The sequence below is a fragment of the Phoca vitulina genome, unplaced genomic scaffold (assembly GCF_004348235.1).
Source record: "Phoca vitulina isolate PV1807 unplaced genomic scaffold, GSC_HSeal_1.0 scaffold2, whole genome shotgun sequence".
NCBI classification, from domain to species: domain Eukaryota; kingdom Metazoa; phylum Chordata; class Mammalia; order Carnivora; family Phocidae; genus Phoca; species Phoca vitulina.
Window position 1 is genome coordinate 52,010,723 of NW_022589705.1, and position 26,598 is coordinate 52,037,320.

General features: G+C 43.6%; 1 protein-coding gene across 5 annotated transcripts in view; it reads right to left on the reverse strand.

The window, feature by feature from the left end:
- NFIA (nuclear factor I A) overlaps positions 1-26,598 on the reverse strand; it is a 562,687-nt gene that overhangs the window by 8,400 nt on the left and 527,689 nt on the right. The window lies entirely within an intron of this gene.

Below are 26,598 nucleotides of genomic sequence, written 5' to 3' on the forward strand. Positions count from 1 at the left end.
CCAGCATTGTTTTCTCCGTTAGCTAAACAAAGTGACCAGTTACGGTGTACTATCAAAGTAGGTTTCTAAGTGAAATAGAGAAGTGTTTGGCTTTTGCCAACTTTTCCCTAGAGCTACTGCGCCAAATTCACCACATTCATCATTATTCACAGAAAAATCGTCAACTTCTAGAAAAAGTGAATGTCGCTGAAATCTCTGAGTTGGCAGTATCAGAAAGGGGTACATTCGAGTGGATTCAGTCAGACGAAGGCTCATCGGTGCCCAAGAGATTCAATTAGGTAAAGGACGGCCTCTGATCCCAGGGGTGAACGGCGAAATGATAGTTCCGTGGATAGCTACCAGGTATGAGATTTCCTGGTCACACAAGCTACCTTTGATTTCCAGAGGACTTGAAAAACCCAAGCCTAACCCGAAAAACTACTCATCCTGTGTACTTTTAGATGTTCCTCTTTGACCACATGCTCTGAGCAACACAATAAAGTCTCTTGTGTCCCGAAAGGAAATCATCCTGGCAAAGACACACGGCCTACATCTAACTGGACAAAAGGAAGAAGAGGGGGAAAGAAAGGAGAGGGGAGGCAAGGCCCGAACTGTATTTCCAGGAGGCCTCTCCTCAGAGCTGACGGATCTGTGCATGCCACAGCCGCGGTCTCTCGCTCACAAAACAGTCTCCAAGTTTGGGTGCGGCGAATAATGCTTACAGGATTTCTGTTCTCACACTTTCTAAGTCAGTTGTGAAATTCCAGCCTTCTTCAATCTGAGGCCGCAGAGTAGCTCTCGAAGCAAGCACCGGGGACCCAGTGAGTCAGCAGGGGGAGCAGTTTTCCATACCACAGTTTCTGGACACAACCTCAGCGCACTACAAAAATCTGCAGTGGCTCTGCACTTCTCTTAAAAAGCAAAGCAAAAAAAAAAAAAAAAGTTTCTTCACACATCTTACTATTCAGTGTGTGCCTTGCCGACAAGGTTACCCCAGAGCAGCTCTGTAATCCTTCACTGAAATAGGCTTTATTGATTGCTCTGGTCTATTGTTCTCTTTTCAAGTCCCCCAAGTTCAAGTTCATCCTGGTGTTACATCATGTCTGGTTGCTAAGAGCAACCAGACAGACCCAGACGTGACTATCATTAGCAAGAAACCCTCCGCTCTCCTCCCACCAACCTTCCAGGGGCTCTGACGTAGCAGGCCCACTGCAAACACATTGAAGTATTTATTCTGCCTAATTTATGACCTACACAGCAAGCAAGACCCCCACTCCAAAAACCAACACTGTTGTATATTTAATTAATCTGTCTTTCTCTGGCACTTGGGAAAGTTAGACAAAGGACTAATTATTGTGTTTCACTCTCCACACTTTTCTTTTGGGGGGGGGTGAATATTTGCATGGGAAAGAAAACTACAAGGCCTAGCATTGCCACCCCCCCTCACTTCTTCTTTTTGCCCTATTGACATTTCATGAAATACTTTAGCTGCTTAAGGGAATTAGAAAAAAAAATGCGATGTGAATGTTACTCCTTCTGAGTTGGTATTCAGTAACACAAATCAACTCATGACATGTTTAAATTTAAATGCTAACCACACACTCTCAGAGTTACTTTAAAGGTTAGTTTTTAATCAATAGAAGTTGCTGACTCCGGGTTTTTGAGCTGCGCACTGCAGCTCTTGGGCTTTTGTCTACCGTTAGAGCTTTCAAACTTTTTTTTTTTCCTTGAGATGATTTTAGCAATGATTTTCAGACACAGAAGGCTATTGTGCTCTGACCAGCAACATGTCAATAGAGAAGCGAGTTGCCCTGTGGTGTGGTGTCAATATGACTCCTGAAGGCATGGGTTGGGGGTCTTTAATAACCCGTGAAAAAAACTTAATTAACCCTTTCAGGCCCAAACCAAAACCTATTCTTAAACTTTTTCACTCCTGTAATTTGACCATTAGTACTTATTTCAACATCACACTAATCTTCATGACAATTAACCCAGCTACTTGACCAAGGCTCCCCCCCCCCCCACAATGGGAAGTCAATCCGTTAGGGGAACCACACAGGGAATTTGTTTTTTGAGGATTTTTTTTTGGGGGGGGGAATGAGGTCTCTTTGATTAAATCATTTATTTGCCGAGATGGCAGATAAACAGTTATAATAAGAATAATCAAAAAACTCATCCATTTCACCGAATTATTTTCTCACGATCAGTTTGTTAGCTGAAGACGCTCCTAATTTCTTTATGATGAATGTGATAGTTGCACATGTATATGCCACTCAATTTCTAGAAACTTCCATGAACTACTAATAACATCAAATGGACAAGACAGTGTTTGGAAAAGCCCACTTTTCTCTTGTGATGTTTTCTTAGAAAATCTATTATGCAAGCAGTGCTAGTTTGAAAACATGACTTGAAGAATGACTCTGAGCATTTTTTTTCCTTGGGTCATACAAGAGAAATATAAAAATAATCCTGAGGTTGTTATATTGTTGGGGTTGAGTAGCAAATCACTGGGAAAATAGTGCCACACCAAACAAAATTCATTTATGGAGAGTCAAAAAATTGTCTTCAGACATTTACTGACACAAACTTCCATTTCATATGGTTTCTGCCTTCATATTTTATAACCCCTTAATCTAACCTACTGCATCCAGATGGACTACAAAGGAATCTCTGTCCCTTATCTGCAGAGAGTTCCAATATTACAATATAGGACGATGTTATCTTGATACATTTACATTAAGGAAGTAAACACAGAGCTTTGATCTATTTTTTTCCTCAGGGACTTTCAGCTATAGTTGTTTTGGAGGTCCATAAATCCACACTCCCACCGAGGCTCCAGTTCAGTAAAATTACTCCGTTACATTCACAATTTCTACAGTTTGGGATGTGCCGGGGGAGGGGGGGGGGGTGGAGGGGGGTGGTAATTGTCCTCCTTCAGTGTTCAAGGTGAAACATCAAAAGAAACCTGCAGTCCAGGACCAGAGCTCAGCTTTCCTTTTCTCCAGTCAAATGAAGAAGTAATCTCATCAGGTTGGAAAGTGCTGACTAAGGATTTAATAAAGTGCCTGCAGATGTGGCGTCTCTAAGGTATTCAACTCATGTAATGCAAAACAGCTCCACACTGAATGTGCTTATAAAATTTCATTTAACCATTGCAGCGCAAAATTTTTTTTTCACCGTTCTCTAAGGAGTTTTATCACACTTCCCGCCCCTTAATTTACAGCTCCATGAAAGTTCGAATCCCATTCTGCTGGGATTCTGGAGTCCTCACAGTAGTCAGGTTTTATGAACCATAAACAACATCCATCCGGCGGCATCCTAAACAGGAAGGCTGGAATGGCAGTAGGCACCTTTGATAGTGCCAGGCTCTTTCCTTTCTTATGCCCCACAGAGAGCAATTAGGAAACTCTTTTCCCAAAATTTGGTCATGAGGTGGCCCCAAGACATGGTCTACGAAGACTAGGCTCCTTCGTCAACAACAAACGGTCTAATGTGAATAACAAGTTTTTTCTTTTTTTAAAGGGCCTTTTATATACTCTTCTCACTAAGAGGGCAGGATGTATATTTGAACAACAAAAGGAAATACAAGTCTGTTTGAGATAGCTCTATTTTACTTTAACCAGAAAAAGAGAGGGTGCCGGGGGTGAGGATAGGGAGGGAGGTGCAGACTGACGCAGCAGAATCTGTTTTTCAGATTAAAAAGTTAAACAAAAGGCCTCAAGGGCAAAGTTGAACACTGCGGAAGGAGGCTGTTAATGTGGAATCCAGAACTGGGTGTGACACTTCGCTTTCTTCCCCAGGCAAGGTGGGTTATTTAAGGACATTCACACACAGAAAACAGAGACGTGCAGATACTGGGAGGCCTCTGTCTCCATGGCCCCAGCAGGCCCGACTCTTCATCAGCCCCGAAGAGGACGCTACCAACCAGGACTGCGCGAGTCGTGGCCACCATTTTTACTCTTCTCTCGAGGAGAGGCTGTCTCTGCGGGGTCGCACTCATCCAGCTCGTCGTTTTTGGCTTCCTGCTCTGGTTTGGATGAGCTAAAGCCCACTGCTGCCCTTGGCAAATCAGCCCAAAACCTGGTAGCTCCCCCGGCCCCCTTTCAATACAACAGAAATGGACAGGCCTTCCGGGTTTCTCACATCAGTAGACACCATTTTGGAGCATTTCTTCACTCATTCTGCAAGCACCAGGGGTCTGATGTGCGCTCGGTGCTATGTACACTAGGCCTGGGGGTAGACTGTGTACAATAAATAGGTCCTGCCCTTTAGGAGTCGTTTCGTAGAAAGACAGCACTGAACCACAGCCTTCTATACCCTTCAAGATACCAGGTACCCTGCTGGTCTCACAGTCGGATCAACCTTTATCAGCCTCATATCGACTGATGAGGCTGAGCATTCAATGTCTGAGGGACCCAGGACCGAGTCCTACTTTTTCCCATAGCAAGCTGTGTGACTTTAACTCAGGAGGTCTCTGTCCTCGGGCCCCCAGAGGACTGCTGTGAGGAGTCTGTCTCTGCACCACAGGAGAGGAGAGTGGGTTTTTACACTGGTTTCTTCTGAAAAAGGTGGGCAGCTATCCACAGGTGTCAGTTACTGGTATTGCCAGCCACGGGCTTTGATCTCTGCCATCATTTTTCTTGTCTGATTTTGTTAATTAAAGAAAGCCTGTTTTCAATAATGCTAAACCAAGACTTGTTTATTGTACAGGAAACTATTAAAACATTAATGGGCCATGATTGGCCCCACTTACCTTTGTGGCCTTATCTTTTCACTGCCTGTACTCAACACTTGTGCTGTGTGAAACTTCTTCCAGATCCCCCAAAGCCAAATGCTTTCTCCCTGCTGGGCCTTGGCACGGGCGATCCTGCTCTCCTTGGCTTTGCTAACACTTGCTAGTTCTTGCGTTCTCAGATTAGCATCCCTTCTTCCAAGGGGTCTTTCTCCAGGCCTTTCGTCCTGGGGTTTACCTCTGTCACAGTCTCTGAACTGTAATTACCTGTGTTCTCCCCAAGAAAATGGATATCTTGTTGAGTGTGGCATCCCTGGTGTCTTGCCCAGTGGCTGGGGCAGAGTAGGCACTTACTAAATACAGTTGAAGGAAGGAAGGAAGGAAGGATGGAAGGAAGGAAGGAAGGAAGGAAGGAAGGGGCTGTGTCTAAGGTTCTGGAAGCCTGGTGTCAGTTACCCCAACAGGGTATTTAGATGGATGACTTCCAGCACAGCTGAGCCACATCCATGCTCATGCCACGTGGCCACGTGGCTCCCCCCCATGACAGACGCGCTCCTGAGAGACACAGGCAGGTCCCCGCAAGCCGCCCCAGGCAGTTCTGACGGAAGAGCCGCTGCAGCGGGGCCAAGTGCGTCAGCAGCACGTGCGATAGTGCTGTAACATGGACGGCTGCCTACTTACTATGAGCACAGAGCAGTTGTCCAAACCACCGCTCCCTGGAGAGTGACCGTGCTGCTCCCGGCCAAGACCTCCGTTTGGTTCAAACCTCAAGACGGGAAAACACTAATCTTTTTACCCAATAAGCCATCCAGCACCTCCAAACCTTGGGAGTACACACACAATCCAATTATTCCGACTGTTGTTCCAAAGTCTAAATCTTGCGCCGTCTTCCAGCTTGCCCCAGTGTCTGCCTCCCCACCAAGTACTTTTTTTTTCTTCTTGGTCTCCCTTTACAGTCTCATCTGAGTAACCTTTTACCTCATGAAACCAAAGACTTCCGAATGAACAACTGCACTCTGGCCCGCTCGTGTTCGCTCTGCAGACTTCCCAGAGGGCTGTGTGCATCGCGGTGGAGCTGGGCCCCCGGAGGCCGAGTTAGCAGAACCCCATCGTTGAACCAGTACACACCGTTCTGTACTAGTGAAGTCATCTTAGGCAAGTTCGTTAGCACTCCTGGGTCTCCGTATTAGACTCCATGAAATGGAGATAACAACTTGATCACTTTTTATGGGGCTTAGATGAGCTAATGCCTGGCTAGAGGCAAGCACACAAAACCAGAAGGCCGGGGTAAATGGACTCTCTAATTCTAACATGTGTACGGGCCCTACGGTCCACGTGAGACCCCAGGAGGACCGGTTCCCTTGGAAAGTCATCGCTCAACAAGGCGGCTCTCTCTTACTTAATGATATAATTTCTTAGTTAAAAGTAGCAGCTGCGTCAGTTCCATTCCCCCAGTTGCAAGAGAAAGTTCTTGAGAAAATAAAAATCTGTCTTTAATTGCGGTATTAAAATCAGAGCAGCAAAACCAACCACACAAAAGGAATTGGCTCAAGTTTATGAAAGGCATTTGGGTCCTTGCCTTGCAAGGCTAAACTGCACGCCTTGGAAGTTGGGGGTGAGCGGGGGAGAGAGGGGAGGCGGGGGGGGGGGGAAGTCGTCAGGCAACCAAGTGGGACAGAAACAATCCTATTTTGGTTTTTGTTAGCGAACGGCATACTACATAGATCAGAGACTTCTTATAAAATACAAACCCCCACTGTACACAAAGCACAGGAAAATGTGAGGAAAAAAGGGAAAAACTAAAAGCAGCTTAGGGTGTGTTAACGCTGCTATTCTGTCAGCTTAAAGAGTATTTTATGCTTGATCAACAGCTCTTTTTTATTGTGCTTTTCTTTCATTCATTCAAGACATCAAAGCTGCGCACCACCAGTGTACCTGCCCTTCTGGAGCCGCTTGTGAGGGGGTTCTAATGAAGCACGACTCTGGGAGCCGGAGACCCCCGTGGACACGGCAGTTCAAAGGGAATATTTCAACAATGATTACATTTTGTAAATCTTTTTATGAAAGAGACAGCTTATTTCCTGCTTTTTCATGAAAAATAGATTCTATCCATTAAAGTGAGCCCGCGCCACGGAAGCTGCTTGAGATCTGAGGTGCAGCGTGGAGATTAAGGGGACAACGGCCCGATGAAATCGTCCAGAGTTCCTATCTGTTTGGCTAGGATGGCACTGCCGGATTGTCTGGGTGGAGCCCAGACGGTGCGCTGGATGGCTCTGCTAGCGGAAATGCAGTGACAATGGTGCTTCGCGGTTTATTTTCAGCCGGGGGCCTGGTGTTTATTGTTTGTTCCTTTTTATTCTTTTTGATTCCACAGAGTCCAAACCAAATATCAGAAGGCATTGGGCCACCCCTTTGATTGCACAGGAAAAAAAGATGAAAGATTTTAGCTACAGATTCATTAAATGCTGTTATTTTTAATGCCCCGAAATGGGACAGACCCTTTCGCACGTGGGAAGTTAGCCATTAAAGAGCTGGCTCGGCTCTGAAGATACAATACAGGCTTTATTATTGGCTAATGTCGGTCCCAAAGGCAAAACTAAAGAAGGCAGGCTACCCTTTTGTCATTTTTGATTTTCAGCATTAAGATAATCTTTCCTCGGGTCTTTCCTTTTTTTCTTTTTTTTTTTGGCGGCGGGGAGAGTTGAGTACAGTAGGGACGGAGGAGAATAATTTCCTAGGGAGCTATGAAATGAAAAAAAAAAAAGTATTTTTCTGCACATCAGATTCCAACCTTAATTAAATGCCTGTTGTCTAACAAGTGCAGACAGTCACACTTGGGGCTGGCCCAACGGTGGCCCAGGGAGGTAACCTTTCTTGTTTAAAAAGAGAGGCGTGGGAGTGGAGGTCAGAGCTCAGCAGAGCGTGGCCACATTGTAATAATCATTCCACCCAGTGCTTCTCTGCTCCTGCTCTTCCCCCAGAGCTGAGAAGCCCTTCCCAAACACCACTCAAGTTCACAGCACATCTATCATGTAGATGTAGTGTTTGGATTGTGCAGGTAGAGAGAGTCTGGAAAGGGGTAAAAAAATAACATTAAAGCGAAAAGTCCAATTATTACAAAAAGTCTCCAGAGACGTCCTGCAATAGAACGACGGAGGATCTGATACTTTGCCAGAAACGAATTCCCAAACTAACCTTTTCAGCCAAGGAGCCCTTTAGGCACTGCATGGCATCTGCCATCTTTGGACCTTTCCACGGCAGCTGGTGCCGACTGGCACGGCCCAGGGCACAGGTCTTTGCTTCTTACCCCTTTATTCACCCTCTGGTCACAGTCCGGGCTCCTTCCTCTTGTCCTTTCTGAGCCCTGTTTCCTGCCCACCCCCTCCACCCCTCTAGCCAGTCTCTTTCTCTCCCTTTCCACCTGGGTTTGCCCCCCCCCAGGAATTACGGCAGACCCCTCCTCTCCCAAAGGCTGCAGGAACCAACAGTCCTTCCTACTCCATTCACCGGATTAAGAAAGGAAGCGCAGAAGAAGGCACTCAGCTGCAACCACGACCACCCCGCCTAGCAGCTGGAATGGAGGGCTTCTGTAGTAAGCCAAAGAGCCAAAGAAATGAGGCTTAGAGGCAGAATTGGGGCAGAAGGTGGAGGAGGCTGCAGCATCTCAGTTCTCGGGCTCATGAGAAAAGAGGATAGTGAGATGCACCTCAGCGCTGGACTGTGAATTGGGAGCCCGAGCTCAGTCCCCAGCTGCCCTGGGGGTGGCACCCCAGGGGACTCTGATTCTGCTTACAAAGATCCCATTCCTGAACTTTCTTTACCTTCCGGGAACACCTGCTTTTCCATTTCACTAGTTCCAGGAGTCATCTTTTCCTTGTTCACAGTGTGGATGGGCTACTGGGGTAAGACTGTTCATATCCCTCACTGAGCTTGGCCATGGAGAAAGCAGGAGACCTAAATTCTAGTCTCTGCGACTTCAGGGGTCCAACTTTACTTATCTGCAAAGCAGCCTCAGTATACCAGTTATCATGGCATTTGAGGGAGGAAGTAACAAACACAAAAAGACAAAACTTTCAAATACTGGCCTAAATGACTTGGAAATACCAGCCAGAAGTGTAAGCAGCATGGTCACGGAAGGCGTTGCTGTGATCCGGATGGCGTGGGGTGGGGTCAAGGTCTCCCTCCTCTGGGCCAACCACCCTGGATAGAAATGGAATGATTTCCCCGAGCCCAGGCAAAGCTCCATGTGACATCCCCGAAAGCACAAACCAGGGATCAGCGAACAATGCTTTCCTCCTCCTTCTGAAAATGTGGTAGGATTTAGGGTTTTATGGCAACACAACTTGTCTTTGTTAAGACGTGACTTGCAAAACAAACCCACATGGGGGAGTTGGCAGTTTCAAATGACAGTACTTTTTTTTTTTTTAATGCTGAAACAGCAAATCCTTTTTATGTTCAGATTTATTTCCTTCTAAATTTGTAGATTAAATTTACAACTAAGCAATATTCATTACTACAAACAATTCGATTCTTCCTGAATATTTCTAGGGGAGGTGAGTGGGAAGCTTCTTGGTGGGGTTGGGGTGGGGAGGTGAACAAAGGCAAAGATCCCATAACATTAGCACTCTGTATGAAGGGTCTTATCAACAGTTTGGACATATACATCATATATATGACCGGCAGAGCTACCTGGCTTCCCTGCCAGGAGACAGGTAATATCATTCTAACACAGAAAATTTAGTTAATTCATTTTTACCTTTCTAGTCATGACTTTAGAGATGGTAGAGCTCTCCCAAGCAAAGATTACTGAAGACAGATTTAAGAATGTGTTTTATAAAATCGAGCATGGTAACAAAATCACCTACTTTGTTGTCAGATAAATTCTACCAGGTACGGTTCCGCCAGTAACTGACATTTGGGAACAAACTCAGAACTCATGCCCACAGTACTCATCTGGAACAGTTACACATTCTGCTATCACTTTATTATATTTTAATGAAACCAATTACACATTGGACTGTTATATGCTCATTGACTCTTTAAATATCCTTTTCTCTTATTAAATCACCATATGGATGGGAGATCCTATCGTTCATTTTGCAAGAATGGTGCTAAGTTCAAATGATACCTATTAACTTTCTTTGGATTCTGCAATCAGAAAAATCTTGCAGCTCTACCACCTTGTGCTATCTTGAAGGTGTTGATTTAAAAAAAAAAATACTTGAAGATTTTTCTCTCTCTTCGAGGAGTGAATTGTCTGAGCTAAAATATCGCTTCCTGTTGTACTCCATCAGCCTTTCGGCGTTGTTCTTCAGGAACATGTTTACGAGTTCAAGTTCAGGTTTACACTAAATAAAACACTCCTCAGGAGTTTATAACTGAGCCTCATTTACATGTGCTCCCTCTGAGCTCTGCCGGCCTCAGTGTGTGAGTTTCCAAGGCTTGGGGAAGGAATGTTTTACAGTTGGAATCTGTAGTGCTTTCTCAGGCATTTCAGACTCTCAGGCTGGGCACACCAGCTTCAGTTAGTATTCAAAGTTTCCTCAGATCTGCTATAAAGTCAAAGAAAGAGAGAAAGACAAGGCAGGGGCCAACAGTATCTTCTTAATTTTCCCCATCAGGCTTTCAAGTTAACATTCCAGTTGAAAAGTAACAGATTCTAGAAGTATGTTCTAGAATTCCACAGCCTTTGACTTTGAATTTTTCTGCAATCATTTTCAGCATTTTGTGAAAATGGTCGGTGCGTATTTATTCTCTTCAGATATAAAAACTAGGGCTTGCCAAACTGTTTCTCTGTCTTGAAAATGCAGATAAAGAGTATTATGAAGATAAATGCCCCTCCCCCCCCCAAAAGAGATCCCATATTGTGTTTATGAAAAAACCTAAGGGATTTTTTAGGTCAGAAAGATCTCAGGGATTTTCCAGGCAATGAAGGTACACTAGAGAGGAAGAACTAGCTATTTTGGGTTGGGAACAAGGAAGAGTTGAAGTAGGGATTCTAAATGCTATTATAGGGAACCGATCCGGAGACAGCTGATTTCGTGACTCACTGAGGTTAAGACTATGCAAGGGTCCAGGAGTTCAGAGAAAGCAGCCATGGTCTTCATGGGCAGAAATGGAAAAAGAACCAGAGAAATAGCACCATGGACTCTGCCACTCAACCCCTCTCTGAAATTTGAGTTTAACTAGTGAGATAGTAGGTAGAGGAGTAATAAACTAATGATGCTGGGACTGAGAGCTACTTTCTAGCATCTCTTCACCCCGGGATGCTTCTTTCCTGATAGGTGAGCACATCCAGCATCACTGTGGGTCGTGACATTCCCAACTTCAGCAGCTGCCTCCCTGCAGAGTGATATGTGATGAGGCAGGTAGTTCAAGAAAGACTAAGTGCTGCTGTGGGGGTTAGAGAAGAATCTACCTGGCTGAGGGTGGATGGACAGAGAGTCCACGATGAATCTGTGTCTCAGTGTGTGCCTCTGTTAAGAAGGGATTAAGACCACCTTCCTAGCATGGTGGCTGTGGGGATAATATGAAATAATATATGGAAGTGTTTTGTGTCTGAACTAGACTATGCAGAACTGAGCCTTGTTTTATGGTATTCTTTTCTGACATGGGGAAGACAGAAAGCTCATCCTTCTGTGCCAGGTCACAGCTCTTGTTGGCCTGGTACGATGAGGGGCAGTCCTTTTTCTTGAATCAATACAATAACAGCATGAGTATGCTAGCCATACACCCTTCCCTCAACCCCCTGAACTTAGATTAGCTTCAATTCTGAGAAACATCAAGGATTTTCTAAAAACAAATTAAATGTGAATAAGTTTCTAACTAAAACTCTTTGCTATGAAAATAAGAAGTTTCTTCTACTGGATAAGGACATGAATAAAAAGTGGAATCCTTTAGATGACATTCTGAAGAAATGGATGGTAAAAGGAGTCTCTTTTTGGGTGGCGGTTTTCTTATGGTGACTGAGTGGAACCTGGGCTCCTAAGTAACCCTAAGAGTTTCTCAGCCTTTGGTCAGGAATGATTGGCCAATCTGGCAGAAAGATGAGAATTTGCATATGAGATAGTCTCTGCTAATCTCATTTGTCAGTCAACCACAGATTACTGAGAATCATGTTCTTTTGTCCAGGTTTTTTTTCTTTTTTCTTTTTCATAAACATCTAATTTTGACTCATTCTCCACTGTCCTTTGGATTCTGCTGTTCAAGGTTGCTATAGGAAACAAACACAACTGCTAATGTTACTTTTTTTTTTTTTAAGTTCCTCTGGCAAAATGGTGGATGGGAGGAATTTTGGGAAACTCAAGACAGTTTGCAGATTTTCCTGAGGATTTAATTTACCAATGTGAATCTTAATTGTTTTGAAGATGAAATAATTTGACAGTCGACCTGGTAGTTCGAAAGGCTGTACATTCGTTAGTATGCTGGTAGGTAGATGCAGGTCTCATGTTTTTCCAGATTTTTATTTATTTATTTATCTGACAGAGGGACAGAGAGAGAGCACGAGTAGGCAGAGTGGCAGGCAGAGCGAGAGGGAGAAGCAGGTTCTCCACTGAACAGGGAGCCTAACGCGGGGCTCGATCCCAGGACCCTGAGATCATGACCTGAGCCAAAGGCAGCCCCGCTTAACCGACTGAGCCACCCAGGCGCCCCTCATGTCTTTAAAAACTGATGCTGAATCCTTTGGTAAAACAGGGGCCTTATTCTTCTACGATTTTCTTTAAGAAACAGAGAGCACCAAATCTGGAAACACACTTGCTTGATAGAGCTACACGGAAGGCCGGGGCTGAAGAGGACAAGCTATTGCCTAGAAGCCGATTAGACACGTGGAGAAGCTGCCTTCTCTCTTCCACTCCCTTCGAGTTCGTTGTTCAGTGGCATCAATCCCTCATTTTATCATGCAGCTTAATTTGTGCCTGGTTCTTATTCCAAGCAAGCAGCCAGGAAGGGGTGCAGAGGGACAGTCCAGATTTGACAGCACTGACCCTACGGCTGAGGAGCATTAGTGAATTCCATAAGGAGTATCAAGCAGCAGTTCTTAGTTTACAAAGGTCATTGTGATGCAAGGCCCAGGGGAAAAGCCCAGCGAGCGGTCTTCCTGGAAGATGGTGGGGGTGGGGGAAAGGGAAAGAATGATGTTTTTAGGAGGGTGGGGGTGAAGAGAACTTGGTCCATCTTTAGACTTTGACAGGAAAAAATATTTGGGAAGAGGCCAACTGTGAGATACAGCATGGCCCTAGCTAGATGGTAATGATGTAACAAATAGCAACATTCAGAGCTATCCAGATACCAGGGAGAACAACTGGCAGATATTAAAATCATTATAAGATGTGAAATTATACCTCTCACTGCTTCATTATCACTATATTTCATAATATTTGTCTAGAAAGGCACACAAAGCCTATCAGGTTAAATTAATCCTAATGATCAATTTTACTTTTATTCTAATTAAACAATTTCAATTTAATTAATGCGAGCACAGAAATTAGTCAAAATTACAAATGTAAATGTTGAACTTTAAATCAAAGGTCCTCCCTGCTCTCTGCCTCCTGTAGAAGCACTTTAAAATGTTTGCCTGTGAAAGTGGATGGGAATTTTAACCTTTGTCTACACTGTGAAGGACAAAAGTTAGAAAACTGCAAGCAAAAGCTCCCCAGGAGCAGAGACAGGAGCGCGGGCTGAACTCCCACCTGCCCACACCCACATCCACACAATACACACAGGGCAGTCTACGAAGAGAAATCCCCTGAGGTAGACTTTAGAATTACGTGCTTTTGTTCCTGAGGATTCCAATGCCCTTGGGTCAGTCTAATGGATATTGGGCTTTTATAAAACACCTTTGTAAGATACGATTCATGCACCCATTTCCTAAGGCACCCATGAAACCACCGGTCCCTTGCCTCCTGGAGTTTGGATACCTTGCGTTGCAGTTCTGCTTTGCCTCTGTTTACCCATGTGCCCTTGGAAGTCGGTCCACCTTCCCTGGGCTTTTTGTGGGAAAAATTTCCCACAAAAGGATGCACACTTTATTCCAGAATGCACTTAAAGTTGTATCTGGAAAATGACGGCGTCTAGCATAGATAATCTTTAAGGAAATTACCAGCTTCAATATTCTGTAGTTCTATAACTTCGAAAAATACCGGCATCTTAAAATGGATCTGAAAATGGTATGGGGGATATGTGTCTGAATCATCCTGTAAAGACATTCAAATAACCTTTCTTCTCCCTTAATAAAAATCCAAAGTAGATGGAATCCAGAGTTCCAAAAATTTGAGGAAGGAAAGGATGTAGCAAATGAATTTTTTTTTTTTCTAAATGGAAACAAAAGCAGAGGGGGTGGCAGCAAGTGCAAAAAAAAATGTGAAATAGGAAAAAAACATAATGAAAAGAAATGCATTTCATTTTTTGTATTTAAACACTTTTGTACTGGTGAATCATACCTAAGAACAGGCCTGTAAGTGTCACAGATTCTTGGTCTTAGAAGAATGTTATATGCGACATGAGATTCTGTTATTGCTCTTACATTCATAAGATAGCCACAACTTCTTTTCCCACAAGGAAGCCTTCATATATGATCTTCCATCTTGACTTGTTCCCAATTGCATATGAGAATTATTTGATAGCAATCAATCCACTATCACTGTTCGGGGACATTATAGGAGAACAGCAGAGTAATTTAACAATATAGTTGATTAGTGTAATAATCATCATTAAATGGTAGTAATGATAGTGGGATTCCCCTTACCTTGGTTAATGACCATAGACGATTCATTTCTTGACTGCCAGTGGTAGAAATGGTTTTTGAAATATTAACTTCTGCCCCATGGGAATGACACTTAGCCCACCACATTTAATTTTTGACCTTCACTGAACAGCATGATCCTAATCCCTTGATTTTATAATCTTAACTAGGAAACATTAAAATATGGATTGACTCCAGTTGGCAGGAATCTTTATGTTCTTTTCACTAAAAAAGCTATAAATCCAATGGTTGACCTTTTATTTCCAGGTCACAAATGACACCCACTCACTTTTGTCCGTTCACATAGGATTTATGTTAGGGTCTACAGGTATAAGCCATGAAAGTTGAACTTTAATGAAATGTCTTTCAAAGATATGCACTTAACCAAAAATTTCCCACAAAAAAATTAGCAGATAGCCTTTAAAAAATAGCGATTATATCCTCAGCTGGCCTCAACTAAGTCTATTTTTCACTTGTAGTAAGTTTCCTCTAATACTATTATTTTTCTGAGGGTGAAAATTAGGCATATGTTTGGGATGATAATAGTACCTTAGTTCCCAATTTAGATTTCTAAACTGAAAGATTTCTGAAATGTTCTCTCTTGCCATCACCATAATTCATCTATCTCTAGCTGAAAAATGTTCCCTGTCCTTTTTCACAAAATCAATTGTATTGATGGGAGGAGGCGTTCTGTGTTGTCAATCAGGGAAATGTGAGTTGATGGGACCCCAAAGCAGTGAGTAAGGCAAGGAATACCAAACCTGCTCAGGTCCACACCATCTGAGGGAGATCAATGCTTCCCCATAATACTCTTCCTGTCATGTAGCACCCTAACTGTCACAATTAATAATGTAGAAGGGGCTGAGTAACTTAAGTAAAGTGCTCTCTGTGTGTAAACACATAAAGATCTATGAGGCAAAAAAAAAAAAAAAAAAAAAGCAGCAAAAGGGGGGACAGGAAAGAACAAAACGTCGTTTTTATTTTTCACGTGGATGCGTTCTCACTTTCCATTCTTCTCTTGTAACAATTACTGTACCAGCCACTCTGACAGAGTCAATAAATTGATCTGGGTCTTGATGCAACAGCAAAGCAGACTGATCTGATACACCATTATCTGCAGTGGAGAATGGGGTGGGGTGGGGTGCGCTTGGGTGGCCAAGGGCAAGGGGGAGAAATCAGCAAGGGCAAGCCAGCGTTGCTCTGGATGGGTAATTAATGCTCTACATGGAGTTTCTGGAAGAGATGAACGCATCCGTGGTGTGCTTGTGTGCATGAGCATGTGTGCATGCGTGGAGCATGCATGTGCGCATGTGTGTGTGTTGAGAAGGGACAGAGAAAAAGAAGCCTTCAACTTGGCTAAAGGATGCAGCCTAAGTAATACCGTATGCACCACTAATATTTAGGTCCCTGCGGTATTTCAGTCACTCAAACGGATCTGCAATTCAATGAGGATCACCACCCCATTAGAACTAATCATGTCAGCTGTGTATCTGACAAAATAAACATTCAGAAACTGTGCTCCTAGGTTCATAACTTGTTTTTGCACTGGGATTTTTTTTTTCTTCTCTCCCTCATCCAGCATAAAGTTTAAGAGTTTTTTAATATGAAATTATAACATCCATACAAACTCTCCGTATGCATTCCTCAGCGTATTTTGCCTCCCAACCAGAAACTGCAGCTGCTAGCTGAGCTTTAACTTGCTCCTTGGGAGTATGCTAAGTATGTTCTTAATAAATAAATATCATTCCACTAGCTAATGAGAGAATTAATGGCACAACTTATGGAAAACGGACGTGGGAGGATTGGGGGAGAAGAGACTCAGCTTAGGGGGAAAATGACCAGATTACTTCTGGGGGTTTTGCCATTTTAACATTTCTGGGTTTCTATTGGCAATCACAGGTTCCTGGTCCTAAAGATGAATGAGATGCATCCTGCCTGACCTCTGGTGCTTCACTGAGGTTCAATTCTAAGGGGTGCACGAGCAGCAGTATACATCAGCTCTCCGTGTGCCAGGGAAGGGAGCTGGGGGCCTTATAATCCAACTGCAATGAGTCATAGAGTCATAAAGCTCTAAGTGGAATGCATGAATTAATTTATAATTTTATAAATGTGACATCTGAGGTTCAGAAAGGCTAAAAACTACCCCAAGATCATTGTACCGGTCTTAGACTGCCATAACAAAACATCCTAAACTGGGTGGCTTAAACAACAGATAAATACCCGAAAATATTTATTTTCTCACAGTTCTGGAGGCTGGGAAGTCCAATATCAAGGTTCCAGCAGATCTGCACCTGATTTGTACCTGAGGGTCCTCTTCCTGGCTTGCAGATGGCTGCCTTCTCACTTAGTCCTCATGTGGTGGAGACAGAACACTCTGGTGTCTCTTTTTCTTTTTCTTTTTTTTTTTTCACTTTTTTAAAATTTTTTTACCTTTTCATTAACATATACTGTATTATCTGTTTCCGGGGTACAGGTCTGTGATTCATCAGTCTTACACAATTCACAGCGCTCACCATAGCTCTGGTGTCTCTTCCTATGCAGGCACTAATCCCACAGTGAGGCCCCGCCCTCATCTAAACCTATCTCCCAAAGTCCCCATCTTCAAATACCATCGCAGTGGGGGCTAGGGTTTCAGAATATCAATTTTGGCAGGATGGGGGTGGGGGTGGGAGGAAAGGGGGAACAACACGACTCAGCTGACAGCAGTCACGTACTGAGATAAATCAAAATCAAGTCTGTCCGGCTCCAAGGCTGAGGTCTTCTCTACTCTATTATACTGCCCAGGAGAGGCGGGTACCTCATGATCATAGGTCTTCAAACTACTACTCTCTGTAACATCCTGTATCTAAGGAAAATTATAGCAAGCTCGGTTAAAGTTTCTTCACATATAGAGATCCCACTGTGTCCTTCACTTCCTTCCCACCTTCCACGGAATAAAGTCCAATTGCCTTACCATTGTATAAAGTAATGTATTTATTCATGGCTAGACCCTAACTTCCTAGACTCATTATTCAATATTCTCTGCCGTTTACATTAACAGATATACCAAACAGAGTAATGTTCTTCAAACACACACTGCTACTCTTTCGCATGTGTTCCTCCTCTTGCCTGGAGTGGAATGTTGGACCCACCAGGTAGGTCTGTTTCCTTCAAAACCAGCTCATGTGTCTTTCTCCTCGAGAATGCATCTTCCATGAGTCCCCTGCTTCTCTCCATAGTTAATGACCTACTCTCTGTACTCCTTATAGATTAGGCATACTTCAATTGTTTCATTTATCATACCTTACTATACTTTGTTTACTTTTCTCCCTAGAAGTCTGTGAGCAAGGTATAGCAGGGACTGGATACACACACACACACACACACACACACACACAACCTCTTCCAGCCTAGTGTGGTGGCAAGAATATAGTAGGTGCTCAGTAAATTTTTTTTTTTTTTTTCCTGTCCCCAAGATCAATCACATAGCTGATGAGTAGGGGGGATAAACTAGGTATCCAAGTATTTTGACTCCTAGTCTAGTGCTCCTTCTATTCTACCAAGATGCACAGGTCCCTACCACGGTACTACGGTCAGTTCCCTTACTAGAATTTTCTATTATTATTGTCCTTCCATCCCCCCAGCGTGACTCCTTCCCCATACACACATCCTCCATGGATCCACAGAAGGGGGGGATCGTACTTGAGAGGGGCAGAGGCTGTGTGCCAATGAGAACTGGCCTTAAATTTCCCCCAACTACTCAGGGCAACATGAGACAGCATATCCTGCCTTGGAAGGGAGGATTGAGCACTTTCCACATTATTAAGGCAGCAGGGTGAGGGTCTGAGGTGGCCCTTCAAGTTCACGTCTGGGCGGCAGCTCCATTATCCCAACCCATTCAGAGTGTGGGAGGGAGGGCGTGAGGGCCAGGAACACAGGGCCAGGACAGCCTGTCCTAACCCAGTGTCCCAGCCCCAACACAGGGATCCAGCTTATCACAAGCTCCTGTGATTCATTAGTTAATGTGTAAAGCATTTGGAAAGTGGAAAGCTAATTACAAGTGCTAAGTTATTTCATCTCTGCTGTAAAAGAAGCAATGTGAAGCCTAAGGAAAAATTCTCATGCAAATATTTTGGGGAGGCGTGTGCTGCGGAATGTAACTCAATGAATAGGCTCCATTGAAAGGCTATATCTCAAAAAGAGAGGCCCCCGATAAAAGAATGTGCCTCCGTCCTCAATAAACAAACAGGAAGGTAAACAAGTGGTTGTGAGAAAAGTGGGCAGGAAGCATCACTGAGAACTCATGTGAGAGCTTTGAAAATCTCACTTTAGACAATAGGTCCTGGCCTTGAAACTCTGTCTGTCCGTGGGACCTTCAAGGTCTTAGGCTCATGAAAAAGCCTGGGAAAGCCTGTGCCCCAAAGGAACCCCCTCCTAACGTGAACGGTTATTTTTTAGAGCCCAGGAACATTTGGGAAAGCGAGTTCCTGGGGCAGGGGAGTTTCACAGGCAGGGGCTTTGTGGAAAGGGGGACAGTCGGCCACACCTGTGTGGCCTCTCTCCTCACAGTGCACGGAGCGGGGCCAGTCCACTCATTTTCCTGTTCTCTGAACTCTGTTGACTCAAGCTCAGCAAAACCAGGCTCTTTTCTTTTGCAAAGGAAGCATCTGGTTCCAAGTCATAAAAGAGAAACCCAGAACCCATTGCTGACTGTTTGATAAGCACCTGGGAGGGCACGAGGAGGGCACTGTTTCACAGGGTTCCCTTGCAATTACAAAGGGACATGTCCTCCAACTCAGCCTTTTCAGGGGTCCAGTTTACTGGGAGAAAGTTGACCCAGCCCGTGGGAGCTGGTCTGCACAAAACTCCAGTATGTCTGCCTGAATCCCGGACTCGGACAGAGGGCTAAAATGACCTGATCGCTACACACTCACTCACACTCACACACACATGCGTGTGCACACACAGTATTTATGTTTCTTAGACACAGGGAGCGAGTGTAGAGGAAAGGCACTGTAAGAAGACAGGCATCAAGGGATGAAGGGAGTCAAGTGCAGCAATAGGAGTTAAAAGCACATGAAACCTATCAGAGAGTGGGAAAGAGGAATATGGCAAATACTGCTATCAGTTTACCTACTATCTATGGCCCTTTCTTTCTTGGGGCAGTTTTGTTTAGGGAGGACAATGTAACCAGCCCAGGGTAATAAATCGCGATTTTAGGCAATCAAGATAATTCTGTGCTAGCTTTCCCAGCATTTTTTGCATCTAAAGATTCAAAATGTAATCCAGTTTTAGTCAGTGAGACCTAAAGAGACATTTGCTAACAGGAAGCAGGGGAGGAGTATGGCAGGGCCTTTGTTTCCCTGATGTAAGAGGGATAATGGAGTAGGACCTGGGCATGATGTCTGGAGCTGCAGCAGCCATTCTGCAACCAGAGGCACCAAGCATGAGGATGAACAGACAGCATGCTAAGGATGGTAGAGCGGAATGTCTGCAAGAGCATGGGTTCCTGTTGGCTTCATATAGCAGATGAAACAAGGCCAACAACCACACAGATTTCACATGAGGAAAATAACCCTGATTGGCTTATGCCACGCTTAATTGGGTTCTCTTCTATGAGGTAGATAGATGGTATTGTGGCCTTCATTTCATAGATGCAGGAATTGAATTTTAAAGGATAATATTGTCCAAGATCACTCTGATGAATGGCACAGCCAGGATGTGAAAATAGGTCTATCCTACTCTTTAATTCATGACTTTTTCCCTGTTCCCCCAAAAGAAATCAGGCCACGAGTACCAAATATATTTCCCTTAGTATCCTGGAACATCCCCTGATCAGAAGAAGCATCATTATCAAGATCCATCTAAGGACTGGAAGTTTTGACAGCAATCCTGCAATTGATCCTAGGGTTTTCTGGCTTCATTGCAAGGGTATCATCAAACTCTGACCTCACTCCTCTTAGAACTCTACACAAATTCTCACCTTGTTTTCAAGCCTTCCTCCCACTTCATTTCCAGCCTCCATTTTCCCACAATCCCAACGGCAATTAGCCTTCTTCCATAAGATCTAAAATTTCAGGTGCAAGCTCCCTCTTATCTTCCCCTTGTCCCTGGCCACTGATCTCATTTGAATACTGAGGAGAGGCAAGTGAGGAAGGAGACAGGATTTACTGAGCACCTACTGTGTGCCAAATCCCAAGTAGGCACTTAATTCTTTTAATAATCATCCATTTGCTTTAACTAAGAAGCTTCCCCAAATCTTTTTGGAGCAAGGCAAAAACCAAACAAACGAAAAGGCTAAAACCAAACTATAACACGGAAGTTAAAGGTAATGGGGTTATGGAAGTATAAGAACTGAGGGAGAGGGCACCTGGGTGGCTCAGTCGGTTAAGCATCTGCCTTCAGCTCAGATCATGATCTCAGGGTCCTGGGATCGAGCCCCGCGTCAGGCTCCATTCTCAGCGCGGAATCTGCTTCTCCATCTCTCTCTGCCTCTCCCCCTGCTCATGCTCTCTCTCTCTCTAATAAATAAATAAAATTTTACTTAAAAAAAAAAAAAACTGAGGGAGGTAAAAGAGACCAGTCCCTAGAACTGATGCTATCACTTTGCCCAGAAGTGAAGTCTGTGGCTGAGAACATCTCAAATGAGCTGCTAAATTAAAAACTGAAAGACGAGGGTTCTGTTTGTTGAAAAGTATATCTTAATAGTGTCTCATAACCTATCAGTGAGTCAGCTACCAAGTGTACCAGAAGAGAATGTACAGGTTGGTGTGGGAGATGGGAGGCTGGGAGGATTCACTCTGGCCCACAGCAGGACAGAGGGAGGGGAAGCACACTGCATGAGTAACTCATCCTGGTGAGGTGTTGTTTACTACTCAACACCTATCACTGGGGATGAGAACATAAGAGAAAAAATGACCAGGCACTGCCTTTCCCTTCAGGGTGTAATGGGGGAGGTATTTTCATTTGCTGCCAGTCCTTACCACCCTCAGACACAGAGTTTCCTCTTGGGGAGTCTCTTCTTCCTTGGGGCACAATTGAGCTAAAGAGGAGAAATGGTGTGCAGAGGAATAGATGTGCCCAATTAATTAGGCTTTGGAGGTACCTTTAGGGCAGATGCTCAATGGAAGGATCCATGGGGTTATAATCTTTAGGGGAGGGGTTGCCCTAATTTGCTAGATGGTTGCTTTAGATCCAGAGTTTGGCAGGTAGGTTCGGGCCATATCCACATAGCAGCACGTGAGGATGTGCTGAAAGATTCATCCAAGACCTTGCCTAATGGGGCACATTGAAGAGAGCCTGGGCTTGGCAATCAGAAGTGGCTTTGTGTCCTGGCTATGTGGTTCCAGGGAAGTCACTTCACTTCTTCTTTTTAAACCTCAGTTTTAAAATCCGTATAATGGGGATAACAATAATAATGGTTCTGCCTACTAATGGGTTGCTCTTCATCAAGTGAGATCAAGTGAGAAATCAAGTGAGATCAAGATCATCAAGTGAGATCAAGATCAAGTGAGAAAATACTTTGTAATCCAGAAAATACTATTTAAAGAGTTTAGTTATCAACCAAACAATAAAAGCTATCGTTTGTTGAATGTTTAGTTGGAGCCAAGCATTTATTTTCTTTACACCAGTACAATTTAAGACTTAAAACAACCATCAGAGATGATATAATCACCATGCTACAATTAACAAACCAGACTAGAAAAATTGAATTACCAGGGAAGAAAGAAAAGAATAAACAACAACAACAACAACAAAAAAAAAATGAAAGAAAGAAAGAAAAGAAAAGAAACACATATACTGCTTCTAAGTGATGGAATAAAGCTCCACCCAAGATCTGAAAAGGAAGCCCACAATCTCAGCTGCTCTCCTATCTGGTCTCTGGGCAGAGGCTAGCTGTTCTCACAGATGCAGACTAACATCATTAGTAAAGGTCTTTTTCCCAGGCAGGATGAGAGAATGAGCTCAGTCGTATTTTACAGATGCATGAACTAATAGGAAACTGCGGCAGGTCTTCAGAAGGCCCAAGCACAACATCAGTCCTATCCCACGGGACCCAATTTCTAGGCTTCTGATTTCCTTGATGTAAGAGGATGAGTCAGTCCTAGACCATCTTAAAGAGAAAATGGTCAGTAACATTTCACTAACACTAATTATGCATGCAGATGGCATTTGGAAAAAAGAAGTTTGAGAGACAAACTGGTTCAAATCCTGGCTACCTCACTTGCTTGGGGCAGATGCATTCTTCTGAAACTTCAGTTTCCTCATCTGTAAAATGGGGACAATAGCACCAACCTCAGAGGACTCTGAGTACTGCAGCAAGTGTAGGCACACGTGGGTGCTTAAGACAGAGTAAATTAGACCAGTAGGACTTCCTACTGTTTCCAAAGTCAGGAGGAGATGAAATTTTACCTGTCATTGTGTGGGCCTGTAACCGAAATGCTCAAACCCAATTCTAACTAGAGGGGGAAGATACTCTTTTTTTTTTCTTCCTCTAAGGAAATCTCAGTTTGTTGCCTTTGCAACTCTCCAGCTGCTCCCTGAACTTCTGTGGATATCTAACCTCCTCCAGGCAGGCAGCACAGAGTGGGGGGAGGGGGGGCGGGAAGGCTTCTGCTCATCTGAGTGCAATCTCAGGTGAGCTTGGTGCTCCAGGTGAGGACATTACACAAGGAGGGGGAGTTTCTTGGCAATGAGGGGTGAGGGAGCTACCAGCTGACATGACCGCAGCAGGAAAGGATTCTAATCTTATCTGCTTGGTCCAGAGAAGGCAGAACCCAACAAACATGTCACTCCTCTTAGGATGGGCTAAATAAAGCCTTATCTAACAGCTCGTGGATAAATGGGTGAAAATTGAAGCTAGCAAGAAAAAAGATAAATTATATGAGAATCAGAACCATATCATCAGACCAAAGTTAGATATGGACAGAAAAATGGGTTAGCCTTTTTGCCCCTTCTGCTCTTTGGAAAGTTCTCTTACCCAACTCTGTGGTCTCAAAGCCTCTTAGGCAAATCCCTATTGTAATTGGTATCATGCAGCATTATTAAAGTTGTTGTTGTCATTACTATTCTTACTATTTTTTACATCTGTGTCCTCTACTAGTCTTCGAACAACTTGGGGAGAATTGGTACTCCTCATTCTGTAGGTGTTGGGAATATTGTAAGAAACAATGAGTAAGCGAAGAAAGGAACTTACGAAGAGTTTTGTAGAGTGACTATGCTTTGGTTTCTCAAGCCGAGCTTCAGGAACATGACACAGAATGATAACAGACTGAAATGCTCTCCATATTCGCCGCCTCCCCACGTTCCTTGTGCATCCCCACCAAAGGCAGACAATGGGCGACACGCCCATAACCTCCAGATCAGCTGGTTTTCGGCACAGCACGAAGTGTGTGGTTTGTGCATACGTGTGTAAATTTCATGAGGCAAACGCAGTCACACTGCTCACAAGCCAGGCAGCTAAGTGATTTATTAAGCAAAGGTTACAGCACCTGTGCCTTTCTGTCAACAAATCTGGCCCATGCCATGCCAAGCGATTCTTCTAATAACCCAAGTGGTAATTTGGTTTTAAATAGCATTTCAGATACCACAATTCTGTTGATGCAGAACAGTGATAGATTTGGGTGGCAGGGAAGAAATGCCTGTTTTTAATATTGTTTGCACTCATCTTTCATTTTAAAGAATTAGTTCTCATTGGAGTTCTGCAGGTTAAGCATTTTATTTGAACATGCTGATTAAACTAGAACCTGAATCAAAATGAGTTCTTTGCTCAGTCCTTCTGTGTGGGAATTGGTATTTCTATTTATTACCTGATGATGAAATATTAACTTTTTTTTCTCTAAATAAATGCCTCCTCTTAATGGCTCTTGTTTTCAGGGATCAGATTAAATTATGGGATGCAATTGAAATGGCCATTGGATTTCTGCTATTTGAGATGACAGCATGTCCTCTATTATATCATTCGGTGGGCGTGCAGGGGACATTAATAGTGTCCAAAGTGAAGTAAATACCCTATGCCCCAGGGAGTTCTCTATATCTTAACATCAACTGTCCTGGGACAAATTTGAAAAGGAAGAGATTCGGGGTGGGGCCGAGGGGTCATGGTTTCTCAAACACATGGGTGTTCTGAAAGCTGCAGGGAGGTGGCCACCCCCTATTTTAATGATGAGTTATGAAATGGAGGATGCAGAAGGATAGGAGGCAAATGATGAGAGTAGCAGAGGTAGCAGACAAGTGAGGCAGAAGAACAGGACAGATAACTGGGCAGGAATGCTCAAACACAGCCAAAAGCTGGGGTGAAATATACCAAGCAATTGCAAGGCTGTTTGAAAGAAAACTAGCTCAGGGCAAGGCTAAGAAGAAGGCAATTCTGTCTCAGTGAAGGGAGGAATTCTCTGGAGAAAAAAACAGACTGGAAGGGAAGGGGGAGAAAAAATGGCTTTCAATTATCCACGTTATCTTTCCCTACCAATCATTACAGATGATGAATTGGTGCAATAAAAGCCAATATTCAATTTTTCCAATTTACATGGAAAGAAGGCCATAATATATTGTTAAAGGGAAGAAACAGCAGCTTATCAAACAGTGCATATAATATGATCTCATTTTTGCAATACACTTGTATGCATAGAAACAGTCTGGATGGATTTATAAGGAAATGTTAACAGTAGGACTACAAGTGATTTTTATTATTTTTCCCATCTGTATTTTCCACAATTAACATGTATCATGACTGTAATAAGGGAAAGTCATTATTTTTAAACTTCCTTATGAATCATTTAGCTTCAAGCAATATATGCTGACTACCCACTATGTGAAGGGCATGAGAAATAGTATTTTCAGAGAGGTGAGCACACACTCACAGTGGATTTTGTTGATAAACTGCCTACTCGTCCTGTTTTACAGAATTTTATGTTCTTAAGAGGTGAAGGGGCCATTCGAGTTTATCTAATGATTATATCTTAAGAGTTGTGGTGAAATACACATAGCATAAAATGTACCACCTTAACCATTTTTAAGTGGCCAGTTTAGCGGTCTTTGACACAGCCACGCTGTTTTGTGACCACGAGCACCACCCATCTCCAGAGCTCCTTCCATCTCGCAAAACTGAAACTCCATACCCATGAAACAATGACTCTCCATTCTGCCATCCACCCTCCCTCCCCGGCAACCACCATTCTCCTTTCTCTCTCTCTATGAATCTGATGGCTCCAGGGACCTCACATGAGTGGACTTATACAGTATTTGTCCTTTTGTGACTGGTCTATTTCACTTAGCATTATATCTTCATGGTTCATCCATGTAGCACACTGCGGAATTTCCTTCATTTTTAAGGCCAAATAATAGGTACTATATACCACAGTAACAGGGTAGATACACAATAAAATGTATATGCCACATTTTGTTTATGCCATTTGGCTGTTGATGGAGACCTGGATGGCTTCCACCTTTTGGTTGTTGTGAATAATGCTGCTAAGAACATGGATGTACCAATTACCTCTTCAAGACCTTGCTTTCAATTCTCTTGGGTGTATACTAAGGATTAAATTTTAATGCAGTCTCAGATTTGAAAGCAGGGAGTAGGCCAGTGATACTCCTGAGAGCTGAGCATCAGTCAGGGTTTGAATACCTGCAGGGAAAGGTGCTCACCAGCTCATGAGGCCGTGCAGTGCAGTGGTTAGAGAATGCAGGCCTTGGAGTCAGGCAAACTGGGTTCAGATTCTTGCTCCACATTTCAACTGCTTATGGCCATGGGAAAATGAACAATCTCTTTAGGTCTCAGTTTCTACATCTATAAAGTGCAGATAATTATATCTATCCTATTGGGTGGCTGAAAAAATTAGTTGGGTAACATACTTTAGGTACTCAGTACATAGAAAATGCTCAATGAATAGAAGCTATATATCATTAAAGAATACTTTGTATCAAGAAAGGTCTTATGATAAACTGAGAGCTGCCTATTTAAAATGTCTATGCAGGGGCGCCTGGGTGGCTCAGTCGTTAAGTGTCTGCCTTCAGCTCAGGTCATGATCCCGGGGTCCTGGGATCGAGCCCCGCATCGGGCTCCCTGCTCTGCAGGAAGCCTGCTTCTCCCTCTCCCAGTCCCCCTGCTTGTGTTCCCCCTCTCGCTGTGTCTCTCTCTGTCAAATAAATAAATAAAATCTTA